The sequence below is a fragment of the Podarcis gaigeae genome (assembly GCF_964106915.1).
Source record: "Podarcis gaigeae genome assembly, chromosome: 1".
NCBI lineage: Eukaryota > Metazoa > Chordata > Lepidosauria > Squamata > Lacertidae > Podarcis > Podarcis gaigeae.
The window spans coordinates 10,185,919-10,202,874 of NC_139678.1; the positions used below are offsets into that span (position 1 = coordinate 10,185,919).

The following is a 16,956-nucleotide window of genomic DNA, read 5'->3' on the forward strand; positions in this document are numbered from 1 at the left end:
TTGCACCTGTATACTGAAGCTGCTTTCTAGGCATTTCCTGTGCATTAAGGTCAGTAGCTAGAGGCTCCAGATCTGTCCACCTCCTAGCCTCTCCCAGATGCCCAAAAGTGAAGGAAGAGAAATCAGCAGAGAGACTAGCTGTACTGACAGCTAGAGATGGGTGAAATCCTCTTGGCTCAGCTTAGACATTCTCTCAAGCTTTGCAAAATGTCTCTTAGTGCTCTTGGAACAGAACAGGTCTCTTCCAGCTTATTGCATCAAGTGATCTGGTCAACCCACAACCCTGAGATGAAGCATACCATGCTCTACATTCTGTGCTCCAAGCGTGTGCTCTCCCCACTGATCCACACTTCCTGTCCACCATGTTTTGCAGGGGGTTGGACTGGATGACCCTTGGGTCCCTTCCAGCTAAACAATTCTGTTATTCTAGGATTCACCCAGGCAGATGTTACCAACCCAAAACAAATTACTTAGGCAGGAAGTTCTCTTATATTTTCCATGTTGCATTTCTCCCCTCTAGCTCACCATCCCTGAAACGTTAAACAAATCCTTGGCTCATTAATTTTCTTTTTGGAGCAAAGCCCCTAACTCTGCCTCTGCTTCACAGCTTCATTTTTCTCCTCACCCTCAAAATGGCGCAGTTCTTCTCCCCCATCTGCTCTGCTTTGCACATCCAACTCTGAGCGGTTGAGTGGTGAGACTTCCCAGCTGGTTTCAGCAGCTTTAATTGGGCTGGTGAGTTTGGAAAAGAAGCCAGCTCCCAGGAGGAACCTCTGAAATGTTGCAGATGTTGGTATGGATGTGAGGAGAGGGCTATCGGTGGCTACTAGCCACAAAGACTGTGCTCTGCTTGTGAGATGTAATCCACTGGGAGCAGTCAAGTACCACATTCCTTGTTTTGCTAGAGTGGCCATGCAAGGGAATGTTTGGTCCACTTCCTGTTCCTCCTGGCCTGGAGCATCCTTCCTTGCATGTGACTAGTAGGTGGGCGTGACCTTTCCAGACTTGGTAAAAGGCCAAGTCATGCTGCTACCTTTCTCCCTTTTCGACCTTCCAGTTCATCCTGCGAACTTCCTGATTCACCTGGACTGGACTGCTGGCTGCCAACCAGCAGTCCCCCAGGTTATCTCCCATATGGGGTAAACCTGTTTGTACATGTTTGTAGCCTTAAGCCTGCCTTCAGGGATCACACTGTGCTCTGCCTGATCATGCCACAGGATCACATTCATCTAGTGCTCTACCAACTGCACTGGCTCCCAGTGGAGTACAGGGTCAGGTTTAATGTGCTGGTTTTGACCTTCCAACTCTAGGATTCTTGACCGCCTCTCCTGGTATGCCCTGCGGAGGACCTTAAGGTCCACAAATGACAACACCTTGGCAGTCCCAAGTCGCAAGGTGGTTAGATTGGTCTCAACTAGGGCCAGGGCCTTTTCAGTACTGGTTCCGACTTGGTGGAACGCTCTGTCACAAGAAACCAGGGCCCTGCAGGACTTGACGTCTTTCCACAGGGCCTGCAAGACAGAGCTGTTCCACCTGGCCTTTGGTTTGGACTCAGTCTGGCCCTTATGTCTTCCCTCCCCTTACGGTTTTGATTTATGGGCTACTTTTAAAATGAGGCTGCTTTTTAAATTGCATTTTAACCTGTATTTTAAATTGGGGTGTTTGTTTGTTTTTTGTCTGTCCGCCCCCCCCCATTATGTTTCTATTGTAATTTTACTGGTGTTAGCCACCCTGAGCCCTGCTCTGGCCAAGGAGGGCGGGGTATAAATAAAATTTGGTGGTGGTGTTAAAACTACTTTTTTGTTACTTATGAATAAGACTGTGATGTCTTTATTCTTTTAGGAGGGATTCAAATGGGGTCTTTCCAAGAATATTAGAACACATTTCAGTTTGGACAAGCCAAATTGACTTGCTTGTTGTCTTAAAAAACTCTCACAAGTTTGCAACCAGCTTTCTGCTGAAGGGGAATGCACTCTGCTAAGTGAAGAAACTTGCTAATGCAAGTTAGGAAGGATATTAATAATCAATATATCCTCTTCTGCCACCCTCAACATTCCCACACTGCCTCCAACTGTGGAGGCAGCAATGCTTCTGAATACCACTTTCTGGAAACCACAAGAGGGGAGAGGTCTTTCGCACTCAGGTCCCACTTGCAGGTTTCCCACAGGCATCCGGTTGGCCGCTGCGAAAACAGGATACTGGATCATTGGCCTGATCCAGAAGACACTTGTTCTTATGAGTGCAGGGATGAGATGCTGCCCTCCTCTTTCCTATGCAGCTGTTTGATATGTCCCTTGAATAACCAGTTCTTTTAATGGTTGCTTTGTCTTGTTTTTAAATGTTTTAATGTTGGGGTGTATGTGTTGGGATGTGATTAGATCCTAGTAGCGAATATATTTATTAGAGATTGTCCTTCCTCACATTTGTGAGTTCAGCAGAGTGCATCCATCCCTTTGTAGCTTTTTATTTTTTATTTTGACAAAGTAATAATCATGAATAAATAAGAATAAAAATGTGCACCCCACCACTGAGACAATTCCATTGTAACTATCCAACCTGCCAAAATTTCAACACCTCTTGCGGTGGTTTGACCCCTTTCCATTGTAACAATGCAAAGTCTACAAGCATATTCCATATATCCTCAAAAGCATTTATCCTGCATATTCCCCGCCTTATCTTAATGACACTTGTTAATTTTTAATCAATAGCTATATCCCACACTTCTTTATACCATTCTTCCATTTTATGTTCCACTTGCCCCTTTTCCTAGCTATAATAATTCATGCAGCTGTCAATACATTTGTGAGCAAGTCCTTAAAGGGAAGTTTAGATAGGCTAGTTTTAGCCTTGTGGTTTAAGTAATCCATGATGCTTTAAGGCAGACTGGATTCTCCTGGTATCTACCCCTTTTCTCCTACTTAAAACAACAACCACACAACCTAAAAATAGCATTTGCTCACTCAGAATATTTGTTGAAGAGGAACAGATACAGCGGCTTTGTTCTGGCAGGCTTAAAATGGTAATTTGGTTACAAAGACATACTTAAGTCTAGCTTAAAATGGTGCCTGAGCTTGCTGGCAGAGCAGAAAAGAGATGGAAAGAGGCAGTGCCCGGGAAGGTAGGAGAATATATAGCTAAACTCTCCTGCACAGTGAGAGTGTCTCTCACAGAGTTCTCTCTAGGAAGTTTACAGGAAAACTCCATGAGCTTCATCTCCCGTCATGGGCCTGCCTAGCAAAACATGGATTGTTGGTTTGACTGCATTTTAAATATCCCACACATTTCTCGCAGAGGCCAACCAGATTCCCATAGGAAGGCCACAAGCAGGATGTGAGCAAAACATGGCGCTCCTCATACACCCCAGCACCTGGTTTTCAGAGCTGTACCGCTTCCAACAGTGGAAAGAGAACACAGCCATAATAATCTCCTCCTCCATGAATTGGTCTAATCCTCTTCTGAAGCCACCCAACCCGGTGGCTCACCACCATTGCTTCTTACAGCAGGTATTTCTATTACAGTGGTACTTTGGTTCTTGAATTTAATCTGTTCCGGGCATCCGTTCAACTCCCAAAATGGTTTGAAAACCAAGGTGCAGCTTCCGCTTGGCTGCAGGAGTTTCCTGCACTCAGTGGGGGAGGAAGAGGAGTGGGGTGCCATCGCAGCTGCACCCCCCCGCCCGCTCTAGGTGCCACCCCCCCCCAGGATGTGTGCCAGCCCCGCCCCCACCTGCTCTCCGCCCCATAGTGCCGGAGCATGACGCTCTGCCACTGCCTGCACTCAATTGGAAGCTGCAGAAGCTGCGTTGGACATTTGACTTCCAAAAAATGTCCACAAACTGGAACACTCACTTCTGGGTTTGCAGCATTCGGGAGGCGATTTGTTCAGGAGGCAAGCTGTTTGAATACCAAGGTACCACTGTACAGTCATACCTCATGTTACGTTTGCTTCATGTTACGGAAGGCAGTGGAGGACAGAGGTGCCTGGCGTTCTCTGGTCCATGGGGTCACGAAGAGTCGGACACGACTAAACAACTAAACAACAACAACAACACGTTTTTTTAGGTTGCGTCCCATGCGACCCGGAAGTAGTAGAAAGGGTTACTTCCGGGTTTCACCACTCACACATGTGCACAAGCACCAAATCGCTCCGCAGACATGCGCAGATACAGCGCTTCAGGTTGCAGGCTTTTCATGTTGCAAACGGGCCTGCAGAGCAGATCCCGTTCACAACCAGAAGTACCACTGTACTGGAAAATACTACCATATGTATTCTACCACATAAAGTTCATTACCGTGATTGTTTCATTAATCATTTCTGCCCTCCACACACAGAAATAGAGTGGAATAGGCTATCATTAACATGATTATCCCATTTAACGCATGGGGAACTAAGGCCAAGAGATTGTAAGTGGTCTATCTAATGAATTCATGCTTGAGCCAAAATATCTTTTTTTTCCCAAACCGCAAAGTTCTGAATACCATATTTACTGGAGTCTAATGCACCATCGAATCTAATGCGCACCTCGATTTTCAGAACCTTGAAACCAGCAAAGAGAGGATTTGCTGGCAAATGTAAATGTACCATTGGATCAAATGCACTGGTGATTGGGAGTGGCCGCCGGGACCACATAACACCAGTCCTGAGAGATTTGCATTGGCTCCCAGTACGTTTCCAAGCACAATTCAAAGTGTTGGTGCTGACATTTAAAGCCCTAAATGCCCTCGGTCCTGTATACCTGAAGGAGCGTCTCCACCCCCATCATTCTGCCCGGACACTGAGGTCCAGCGCCAAGGGCCTTCTGGCTGTTCCCTCATTGCAAGAAGTGAGGTTACAGGGAACCAGACAGAGGGCCTTCTCGGTAGTGGCACCCACCCTGTGGAATGCCCTCCAATCAGATTTCAAGGAAATAAGCAGCTATATTATTTTTAAAAGACATCTGAAGGCAGCCCTGTTTAGGGAAGGTTTTAATATTTAATGCTGTATTGTTTTTAACACTCGATTGGGAGCCGCCCAGAGTGGCTGTGGAAACTCAGCCAGATGGGAAGGGTATAAATAATTTATTATTATTATTATTATTATTATTATTATTATTATTATTATTATTTACAATTATCTGGTTCAGTTCCAGTACACCATGTGCTTTTTAAAAGGACAGTTAGTTTTTCAATGCTTGTTCATTTTCTTTTAATTCCATGCCAATGTAACAGTAGAAGCTACCAGCATCCTCCCAAATAGATCTCTATCCTTTGCCTGAGGTGAGTCATTAAAATTTTTAGATGGAGCGGTGTTCAATATGCAATAATCCTACTTACAATTTGAATATATATACATATGTGTGTGTGTGTGTGTGTGTGTGTGTACTGTCTTTCTATGAGAGCACATTTCCACCCAAAGCGCTAAGAAATCTACATCGATCAGCATTCTTAGCTCCCACAGATAATAAGACATTTACAAATCTTATGCAACTCTGCTGTATTGTAACTGTTTTGCCTGAGAGCATCACATTTCCCGAATCAATTGTCGATGCCTTGGCTGCTTTTAATCGCTCTGTTTTCCTTGAGCTGAGCAAGAGATTTTGCAATGCCAATGCCCGAGAATAGAAAGCTGAGGTGAGATGTGTCATGCCTTCCATGGTTTCCTTGCAAGGAGAGAGCCGCAGGAACTTGAGATGTTTTTATAACATCTCTTTGAAAACAAATATATAGGTTGGGCAGTGGGGAAGCAAGAAGATACACCAGCAGCTAGAAAACAGTGTTTATCTGAAGCAGAAGATAAACCAATTTAGGCATGAGATAGAATACTGTAGGGGGCATTATATTTGATATGAATGTATCCCATTTGGTTAGGAATACATGCCAACATAACGCAAAAAGAGCTTGATTAAGCAGCAAACGGGAGCAGTTTCCCAATTATACAAATTGTTTATAGACTCTTCCATGGGAAATGCTGATGGTCTTGGTCCTATGTTGTAGCACCCTGCTTGTGGTTAACGCTTAGCTGGAATGAAATATTCAACGCAGCAATAGAGAAATTAAAATAATAATTTATTTGTCAGACAAATAAATGAGAGACACAGTGGTATATGGTTACCAAAGCTCTGCCCACTCCAGCCCTGATTGTCAGCACTTATATTTCCTCAGCCCAGCCCCCTTGCTCCTCCTTTGACTGCCTCTGTCCAATCAGCCTGGTTGAAATTCCTATTGGCTGTTTGCTAGAACCAATAATAAAAGATACACCCATTTCCTATTACCTTTTATGGGAGACAAAGAGCTATATTTCCTTCTATCTATAAATGGCAAATAAATAGTCATATATCTTACATTTGCCTCAACAAGGCACCTTAATTACCAGCTCACCTCTTGCCCTCCTTGCCCTATTGCCCTCCAAAACAGATGGTTAATGGTTTTAAATTTGTATTTTAAACAGATGTCAGAGATCTTGGGTTCACATTCTCACGCATCATCAATGAAAGATCTCCTTCTTTGGAGGTCTTTAAGCAGAGGCCTGACAACCATATGTCAGGAGTGCTCTGATGGTGTTTCCTGCCTGGCAGGGGGCTGGGCTCGATGGCCCCTGTGGTCTCTTCCAACTATATGATTCTATGAAATAAGAATCTAACATAAGAATCTAACATATCTTACTTTCTAAATCCTTTGCATAATTACATTTAAGCCAATATATTTCATACATTAACATATATAGCTTTTTAGAAGGAAAGGAAAGGCCTTTTCAAAGTAAAAAGGAATTTAGTAAAAGCTAAATTCTCTAAGTTCTCTGAAGCTTCAAAGCAGCTTCAGAGAGAAGCCTCTTTTCCCTAGCCATCTGCTGTTTCCATTAGCTCTTGCCGTTTAACCTGTGGCTCAAGTCTCTAATGGAAGACACATGGTATTATATTTTGTTAAACAATGAGTGCTTTTGCAGCTTGATTGTATTCTGTAATTTGTATGGTCAGTGTGACCTTTTGCTCCCAGCCTGTAATTTCCTTTTTACAACTTTGAGAATTTTGGCTCCTGCTATAAATCAGTGGGGCCCTTGAACAGGAAGATAAACATCTGCCAGTCTTTTAGACAGCTGGTCTTCTGCCTGGCATTAAAACACACAAGCATCTGCATATATATATATATATATATATATATATATATATATATATGCTCATTTTAAAATACAGACCTTGATCAGATGCCTCAATGTGGGGAAGTGATTTGGAAATACAAGGAGGTGAGCACATCTGGGCTGGTCAGGTTAAATGATAGCTAGCTAGATGGACCAAAGATCTCTTCTTATAGCTCTGTTTACCTAAGCCCTCTCTTCAAAACCACGAGAACTGACAGCTTACTGTTGGTTTTCTAAGGGAAATGTTGTAGCTATGTACATGTTTTGCATGCAAAAATGCACCAGTTTTACATGCAAAAGGTCTTGTAGGAGGTTAAGTCACCTGTCCTCACCTCCTATGCAACTTTCTTTCCGGAACTATGCCAGAACAAGAGATTGAAACATATCTGAACACCCTGAAACCCCTTGGCTTATCAACCCCCCCCCCTTTCCTGGGAAGAGTCCCAAGACAGGAGCTTTCTGTTCATGCTCAGAGGAACTCATGGGCAGGACTCCTGGAGAAGGAGGAGAAAAGGGGAGGGAACTGGAAGGGGTATATATGCTCTGTGCATATGACTGTGAACTCGTGCATGCTTTTTGTGAGTTATCACACATGCTCCTTCTACCAGTTCATGGATGGTAGAAATAAAAGCTTTTTCTCCGAAACTATTCCTTGAGTGTCTGTTGACTCCCATTTTCCCTTTCCCAGGTGCAATATTTTTCCCACCTGAGGGCAAAGCCTCATAAGGCTACAGTCCCAGGTTCAGTTCCCAGCATCTGCAGATGGGATTGAGGATTTCCTGTGCCCGAAACCCCAGAGGATGACTGCCATTCAGTATAGAAAACAATGAGTCAAATGGACCAATTGCCTGGCTCAGTGGAAGGCAAATTCCTGGGCTCCTGGGTCATTTGCTGCTATCTATCTGAGAGAGAGAGAGAGAGAGAGAGAGAGAGAGAGAGAGAGAGAGAGAGTAGGGATGGCATGGTGTGACAGGCACATACGGAGCTGCCTGCCCAGGCACCAGGCAAGAGCTACCCACATAGTTCTATAAACATGACCAGATATGCATCACTAAGAGGCAAAATGCAGTCAGGAATGCTTAGAGCTGCCCTACATTCCAGCCTCAACCGTCTCAGCCTAGGGAAATATATATTTAAAAACAAAGGTCCATCTCAATTATAAATATAGTTTGGACATCAAGGGAAGAGATGAGCGCCAAAAGGCATGTTAAAAGGGCAGTGCAGCATAGCCAGTGCAAGAAAAGGAAAGTAGTGCTTGCTGTTCTCCATTCCCAAAATACCACCCAAACTAAAATGGGTCATAGTCTCTCTCTCTCTCTCTCTCTCTCTCTCTCTCTCTCTCTCTCTCTCCATTTGCATAACTTCGCCACACGCAGGATTTGAAATGCGGCTCTTCTTGCCTTCTGTAGCACCAGAGAACCATCGCTGGGAAGGGGCAGCTGCAAAGTGGCTTTAGGCACCGAGAAGTCCTTTACTTCCTCCTCCTATGGAAGGACCTTTTCATTTAAATTTGCTAAACACATCAAAGGTCTTAGTTCTTCCTTCGGCGGAAAGAACTGATGCAGAGCCAACTTATTCCAGAGCGCTTGTGGTGTTGTTCTGAGACTTACCTGTGTTACCTTGGTTACCTGTGAAATAAATAAGAGGCAGGAGCAGATCTCCTGCACAGCAGCATCCCAGTTCCACCTGTAAAGCAGAAGGACCTGCGCACACATAAACACACACCAGCAGGGGCCAGTTTCACTAACCCCTAGGTACGCCTCTGGCTAGAAACCACAGGAAAGGAGGATGCTCTCGTGCTCTGATCCTGCTTCTCACAGGTATCTGTGCAGCCACTGTTAGAACAGGATACTGGACCAGACTGGCCATTGCCCCAGTCCAGCAGGCCCTTCTTATGTCTTCAGCATACATCATCAGCTGGAGAATGATGGTGCTTAAGAGGAGTAGAAGAAGAAGAGTTTGGATTTGATATCCTGCTTTATCACTGCCCGAAGGCGTCTCAAAGCGGCTAACATTCTCCTTTCCCTTCCTCCCCCACAACAAACACTCTGTGAGGTGAGTGGGGCTGAGAGACTTCAGAGAAGTGTGACTGGCCCAAGGTCACCCGGCAGCTGCATGTGGAGGAGCGGAAACACGAACTTTTTCAGCAGGGGGCCAGTCCACTGTCCCTCAGACCTTGGGGGGGCAGACTATTTTTTTTTTGGGGGGTGAACGAATTCCTATGCCCCACAAATAACCCAGGGAAGCATTTTAAATAAAAAGAAACATTCTACTCATGTCAAAACATGCTGATTCCCGGACTGTCCACGGGCCGGATTTAATAATAATAATAATAATAATAATAATAATAACTACTTTTATTTATACCCCGCACTCCCCGGGCTCAGAGTGGCTAACACCAATAAAATCACAGTAAAAACATAATGGGGGGGGGGAGAAAAGAAAATTAAAATACAGGTTAAAATGCAATGTAAAATGCAGTCTCATTTTAAAAGTAGCCGATAAATCAAGACCATAAGGGGAGGGAAATATAAGGGTCAGACTGAGTCCAAAGCAAAGGCCAGGCGGAACAGCTCTGTCTTGCAGGCCCTGTGGAAAGATGTCACGTCCTGCAGAGCCCTAGTCTCTTGCGACAGAGCATTCCACCAAGTCACGGCCAGTACTGAAAAGGTCCTTGTTACGAAAAAGGAGCAATGCAGCAGCGAGCAGCAGCTGCAGCTGGCTGGAAAGCCAAACAGGATGTTGATGTTTGTGACTGTTACCATGGGAAGAAAGGGGCAGTCCATTCACTGTACTGAGCACCGGATGTTAGCTCAGTGTGTCATCTGACCTGTACTGGAAGTACATGGGTGGAGTCTAATCTCGCTCTGCTGATGGTGTTAAGAGAGTGCAGACATGTTTCTCTGTACTGCTGCAAAAGACAGAAATAAAGGCATGTAAATATATTTCTGTCTGTCTCTTTCCCCTCCCTGGGGATAGCAGGGAGGAGAGGGGAGGAGTGGTGTGTTCTTCTCATGTTGAGGAGGATCGCCGATAGAGAGACCTTGCCTGTATCCTGCCGGGAGTCGCAGACGGGGAGGTCAACAAGGAAATCAGCCAGGTGCCTGGAGAGTGGCACATTCCTCTGACAAGGCTTGATTTCAACAGTCCTGGCCCTAGTTGAGACCAATTTAACCACTTTGTGACCTGCAAAGGTCATTTGTGGACCTTAATGTCCTCCGCGGGGCATACCAGGAGAGGCGGTCCCATGGGTACGATGGAGCCAGATCTGACCCCCAGGCCTTAGTTTGCCCACCCATGGTATAGATTTAGAACAGTGGTTTGCAGAAGGGCATAGTTCAGAGGCTGCAGAAGGGAGAAGCTGGGAAATATTGGAAGAGAAACAGCAGGAAGAAGAAGCACTTGGGGAGAAACAGCTGGCAGACACAGTGTCCTTGGAAAGCATTCCTGACCCGCCCCTCTCCCAGGACCAGGCGGGCATTGAGGGTATCAGAACAGAGAGCTCAGAGGCAGAAAGCTCAAATTAGCTGACACAAAGGTGATGTAGAATAGGAGAGGAGGAGGAAGAAGAGGAGTCTGGATTTGATATCCCACTTTATCACTACCCTAAGGAGTCTCAAAGTTGCATCATGTTGCAGTAGGTTTCATTTCAGAGGTTTGACTAGATGACCCTTGAAGAGAACAAGAACAAGAAGAAGAGGAGGCGGTGGAGGAGTTTGGATTTGATATCCCGCTTTATCACTACCCGAAGGAGTCTCAAAGTGACTAACATTCTCCTTTCCCTTCCTCCCCCACAACAAACACTTTGTGAGGTGAGTGAGGCTGAGAGAGAAGTGTGACTAGCCCAAGGTCACCCAGCAGCTGCATGTGGAGGAGTGGGGACGCAAATCCGGTTCACCAGATTACGAGTCTACTGCTCTTAACCACTACACCACACTGACATTTGGTGTGGGACTTTACTTGGAGCAACACCATTATTTAGAGAGAGATTGCATTCCTTTGTCTCTCGCTGTGATTATTGAATAAACTAATTGGTAAGAACTCTTTTTTCTCTCTCTGCTTCTTTGCTGCCACTGTAGGAGGCATAGGATTCCCCAAATCCTGACATTAGATGACCATCTGCCATGGAAAATAAGACCCATTTGCTGTAGGTGAATTTCCGAGCCAATGCTAAAGACCTCAAACACCTGACGTTTCCAGAATATTGAATTTCCATTCATCACTCTGTGACCGTTTCCCTGTGGTTTTTTTAATTGCTTCACACTATGGCTAAAATGCAAGGCGGACACAGGATCTCCTGATATATGATTCTGTTGCTGCTGCTTCTTCCTTTAGACCTGCAGCCGTGTCAGACATGACTAATTAATTAACACGGAAAGTGTCCCTAATTTGCTGTTCCACTGGGTGCTTAAATAACATAACCATTTATACTGGTAACACTGGTCCAGGGCAAACATGGCTGTTTGAGATGCGAGGGATGGTTCAACATCTTTTTAAGGAAATTATATTCCTCTCGTTATCTTAGGTCTGAAACGAACAAACTATAATTATAATAATTAAAAAATATATCTCTATAGCACTTACAGCATCTCAAAGCACTTCCCTGTAAGGTAAGGACTCAGCTACATTTGTAAAGATAAAGCGCTTTATATGTGTTATAACACTATGACACCAGATGGAGCTGTAGAGTTCTGCTTTTTCACCAGCAGAATTTCACTGTATGAAGATTAAAGGTAAAGGTAAAGGGACCCCAGAGCCTAGGACTTGCTGATCAGAAGGTCAGCGGTTCAAATCCCCACAATGGGGTGAGCTTCCGTTGTTCAGTCCCAGCTCCTGCCAACCTAGCAGTTCGAAAGCACGTCAATGTGCAATTAGATAAATAGGTACAACTCCAGCGGGAAGGTAAATGGCGTTTCCGTGCGCTGCTCTGGTTCGCCAGACGTGGCTTAGTCATGCTGGCCACATGACCCAGAAACTGTACGCTGGCTCCCTCGGCCAATAAAGTGAGATGAGCACTGCAACCCCAGAGTTGGTCACGACTGGACCTAATGGTCAGGGGTCCCTTTACCTTTACCTTTACCTTTACCTTTACCTTCCCCCACAACCCTCTCTGCCCACACCTTTGTATCCTTTATGTGACCTGTACTGGCTGCTGCAGAATGCATTTATTTTTTCATTCTAATAGAAAAGAGCGAAAGAGAGTCTAGTGCATGAAAAATGAATGAACTTTCTTTCAGAATCAATTTCTTTGGATTTCCATTCATTTTCCCAGCTAAAGCAAACTAAGCAAATGAGGCTCATTTGTTTCGTTTTCCATTTACTTCTTCTTCTTTTAAAATGAATTCACATTTTTAATTATAAACCCCTAATCCACTTGAATAAAAATTACAAAGCACACACTGAAAATTCATACAGATGGGAGCACTAGCTTATGCGTTGATTTATTTTAAATATTTGGCACTCTGTCCTCACTAGGTAATTTACAAAAATGTAAAACACACATCATTTGTTTCATAATTACATTATAATTGACAACAACAAGTAAGCATCAACCCCATTAACCTATAAACAGCACCAATAAAATGTTTTACATTAACCAAACACAAACTGGAATGCAAATGTCTTTAAGGACTTCTTGAAGAATGGAAAAGATGCATCCATATATATTTCCCTCGGAAGGGAGTTTCAAAGGTGTGGAGCCACCACTGAAAATCCCCTGTCCCCAATGCCTTCCAATCCAACAGCCCACACTGGTGGGACAGTGATCAGGGTGTCTTAAGCAGATCGCAAAGCCAAGGGAAGCTATTATGGATGCAAGTGTGTCCTTCAGATATCCTAGCCCCAACCAGCCTAGTAGATGAAACTTGAGTTTGCAAATTGCCAAACTGCTTCTGCAGAAATAACCCAAGGCAAAAATATAGAAAAGCATGTGTCGTTTCAGTCCTGCTAAGGAGTCCAGCAAAATTCACTCACACAGTGCAGTAGATTGATAATTTATTACAGTTAAAGACCAGCTCACATTACATAACACAATAAAAACAGCGTTCATAAAGATAAAATATACAATCAGAGCAGATTGCAGCAATAGCTCATGAGTTAAAATTGAGATATATACATACACCCATACAACTGAGATTTGGGCTATCATAAAAATTGACCCTGAGGTGCCCCAAAGGGCAACTTCAGCATTTCCCTAGTAAGCGATTTTATTCTAGGGGATAATTTGTGCCTACAAATCTGGGCGCAGAATCTGGCTACCAGCCAGGTCATCTTATGATCTTTGCCTAAGAGGAGAGAATTAAGTTTAGACTTGTCTGAAAGATCGGTGAGCCTCTTCAGCAAAGGATCAATGGTGTCTCTACGAATCTCAACATAAAAAGGACATCTAAAAAATATATGTTTGAGGCTTATTTCCCCTAAGGGGCAGGCGCAAAGTCTCTGGGACCCTTCTATAGGAGCCTTCCAGAACCAGTGAAGGCAAGGCTGAGACTCTAGCAAAGAGTAAAAGCCCTTCTTCCATTTCTGGATGTGAGGAAATAGAGATATGCTGCTGGAGCAGCTACATATCTCCTGCTTTCTATGATTTTATAATCAGGGACCCTTGTACAGTCCTGTTGTCTTTCTATGTCCATGATTCTTTGCATAATGTGATGGCCTGGGAATCTGATTCAGAGGCTGAACCTGAGGAATCCCAGCCTGCACAGGAGTCCCCGCCTCCAGGGCTGGCTGAGCAGGGGCTGAGGCTTGAGCCTAGAGGGCCCTCACCTGTACCGGATCCTCAGGAGCAGACACCAGCTGAATCCGCTCTGGCTCCAGAGGTGATCGAGGACCCATTGCCTGCAGGTGCTCCTCTCCCAGCCCTGTCAGGGGAAGGTGAGGTTGCCTCTGGGTCCGGTAGCCCTTCAGCCTCTCCTGAGCTGCAGAGGCTCAGGGCTGAGAGGCGGAGGGAACTAAGTTCCTGCAGAACTCAGGGCAGAGAGGCGAAGGGAACTAAGCTCCCGCAGGAGGAGTGCTCGCCTCCAGGCCAGGAGAGGCGAGTCACCTGTGGACTGGGGCCGCCCTATGCCTCAGAGGAGATAAAGGCCAGTCAGCCAGTCCCAGGTTGCGGGAGCAACATCGCTGGTAACCTGTTCCTGCCGGCACCCTGACCTGCTCTCCTGCCATAGTTCCTGACCACACCCGACTCCTCGCTTTGGACCTCACTTCACCCCTGATGGACAGCCTCCATACCCTCGACCTAGGACTGGACTTAGACTACGCCACACAGTAACCCCCCCTGGGACCAGCACACATAACCACGGATCTAGCTGCAGTACTCCCCCCCCCCCCCATGTGTGTTTGAAAAACAGGAAACTTGTAGGAAACTTCTCCTCCACCCCTCAAAACATCTTCAACCGTGTCTGGGAAACCTCAACAGCCAACTTGCGCAGGGAGGTGAACGAGGGATAAACTGAAAGGAGGATCTGAATTATTTGTTTAAGAGTGTTTCGTCAAATCCAGTCAGTATAAATTGCTCAGGAGCAAGCCTGCTGACGTTAATCCTCCCATGTCATCCGCATTGACCCTGCAGGGCTGTGACAATAAGGGCGGAAGAGCTTTTACAGTAATGCCATGTCATATCTCTAAAGGATTCCTACAAATCTGCCCGTGAGATTGGGAGCCCGGGAGAGGGGAGAGGGAATCCAATTTAAGAAGAGCTTGAACAAGAAAACACATGGGATACGTCACAAATCCCTGTATAACTGCTTGGTAGGGCCAGATGGGGAGGAGGGGAGCAGGGGCACATCACATCTGAAATGAGAAATATGGTAAGGTAACATTGAGAAGCCTGGTGGTACTTAAGGAAAGGATCTTTCTTACACATCACATGGAGTTGCATCATGTTGCAGTAGGTTTCATTTCAGAGGTTTGACTAGATGACCCTTGAAGAGAAGAAGAAGAGGAGGAGGAGGAGTTTGGATTTGGTATCCCGCTTTATCACTACCCTAAGGAGTTTCAAAGCGGCTAACATTCTCCTTTCCCTTCCTCCCCCACAACAAACACTTTGTGAGGTGAGTGAGGCTGAGAGACTTCAGAGAGAAGTGTGACTAGCCCAAGGTCACCCAGCAGCTGCATGTGGAGGAGCGGAGACGCGAACCCGGTTCACCAGATTACGAGTCTACTGCTCTAAACCACTACACCACACTGGCTCTCTGGGGGGTCCCTCCTAACTCTACAGTTCTGTGCTAGTTGCTTAGAAATGCTCCAGACCTTTCGAGGCCTTCTTATCTCATGAGCTGCCTTCCTTTTGGGGGAACAGGGGAAGCAGACCCCCCACCTTTTTAATAAATCAGCAGAAAAACAAGTCGCCTGCAGAAGTGGTCCACCTGAGACCAGCCTTGCATTTTGGTGCATGGAAACAGCTACAGATGCCACATTTGTTTTTGTTCTGTGTTTTTTAAAAATCATTTTTACTTGATTCTACAATACAAAATTATTATTTTTTTAATTCAGAAAACATAACCATATACATAGATTCCTCCGAATCTCAGGGATTTCCCCCCATCCCTTCCCCGGAGTCCCGTTTTGATCAATTACAACGGCATGTTCTTCCATACTCTATTATATCAACCCATATTTTCCGTGGTAATTGTTACACTACAATTGAAATCAAAATCCTGCCAGTGTTTCCATCTGCTTACAGTGGTCTTTTAAATAGCTTATACATTTTCCCCATTCTTTTGTAAAGTTTTTATCCTCTTGGTTCCTGAGTTTTCCAGTCAGCTTTGCCGTTTTGGCATAGTCCATCGGCTTGGTTTGCCATTCTTCTCTGGTAGGGACTTTGTCATCTTTCCATCTCTGGGCTAGTAGCAAACGAGCGGCTATTATTCCATACATAAGTAGTCTTTTCTGGTCCTTTGGAATATTGGTACTTGTAATTCCTAATAAAAAACACTTCTGTTTTTTTAACAAAAGTTATTTTAAACATTTCTTTTTTCAATTCATTGTATATCATCTCCCAGAAAGCTTTTACCACCTTACAAGTCCACCACATATGATGAAAAGTACCTTATTTTTCTTTGCATTTCCAGCAGACATTTCCACTTGCCCTATACATTTTTGCCAGCTTACTAGGAGTCAAATACCACCGGTACATCATTTTCAACAGATGTTACATTCGGATTTGTACATGGAATCTGCTTGGCGCTTTGGAAATGAGGCAAGCAACCCGCCTCGCTTCCTGGCGCCGGCCAAAGGTTGGATTCTATTTAGCTGAATAAATTCTGTTTCGAGCCTTGTCTCAAGAGACTGCTTGCCTCCCTCCAGGAGAGCATTGGATTCCTTCCAGGGAAAGTGCTTGGCATATATTTATGCAGCCTGGCTTGTTTACATATTTATATTTTGAATTATTATTACTAATACATTCATACCCCACTTTTCTTCCAAAGAGCTGAAGGTGGCAGGCATGGTTCTCACAACAAACCTGTAAGGCAGGTTGAGAAATCATAGGATTTACAGACTATTTGCAAAGTAATTGTGATGATCAGACTACGTTTGTAGGTTTGCAAGACGTTTTGTGAGGTGAATTATTGGAACTATTGCAAAAATGAATAAAGGGGAGGATGGTTAGTTAAGAAAATTAAAGGCAATATATTTAAGAATTTAAGAAATGCATAAGAAGTGATAAAAACAGTGGATCATCAGAGGTGCTGATGGAAGTCCAAAAAAGATTGTATAAGTGGTGAAGTTTTGTGGTAAATATTATAATTTATATGTTAAAATTAATAAAAATTATTATTAAAAAAAGGGACGTGGGTGGCGCTGTGGGTTAAACCACAGAGCCTAGGACTTGCCAATCAGAAG

General features: G+C 44.6%; 1 protein-coding gene across 1 annotated transcript in view; it reads left to right on the top strand.

Moving 5' to 3' along the window:
* The window catches only part of HIF1A (hypoxia inducible factor 1 subunit alpha), a 641,105-nt gene extending 630,844 nt beyond the window's left edge, over positions 1 to 10,261 (top strand). Inside the window, exon 14 of the transcript XR_014562736.1 lies at positions 9,784 to 10,261. The gene's annotated coding sequence lies outside the window, so the exon portion shown is untranslated. The remainder of the gene's footprint in view (positions 1 to 9,783) is intronic.
* Positions 10,262 to 16,956: the final 6,695 nt, after the last annotated feature.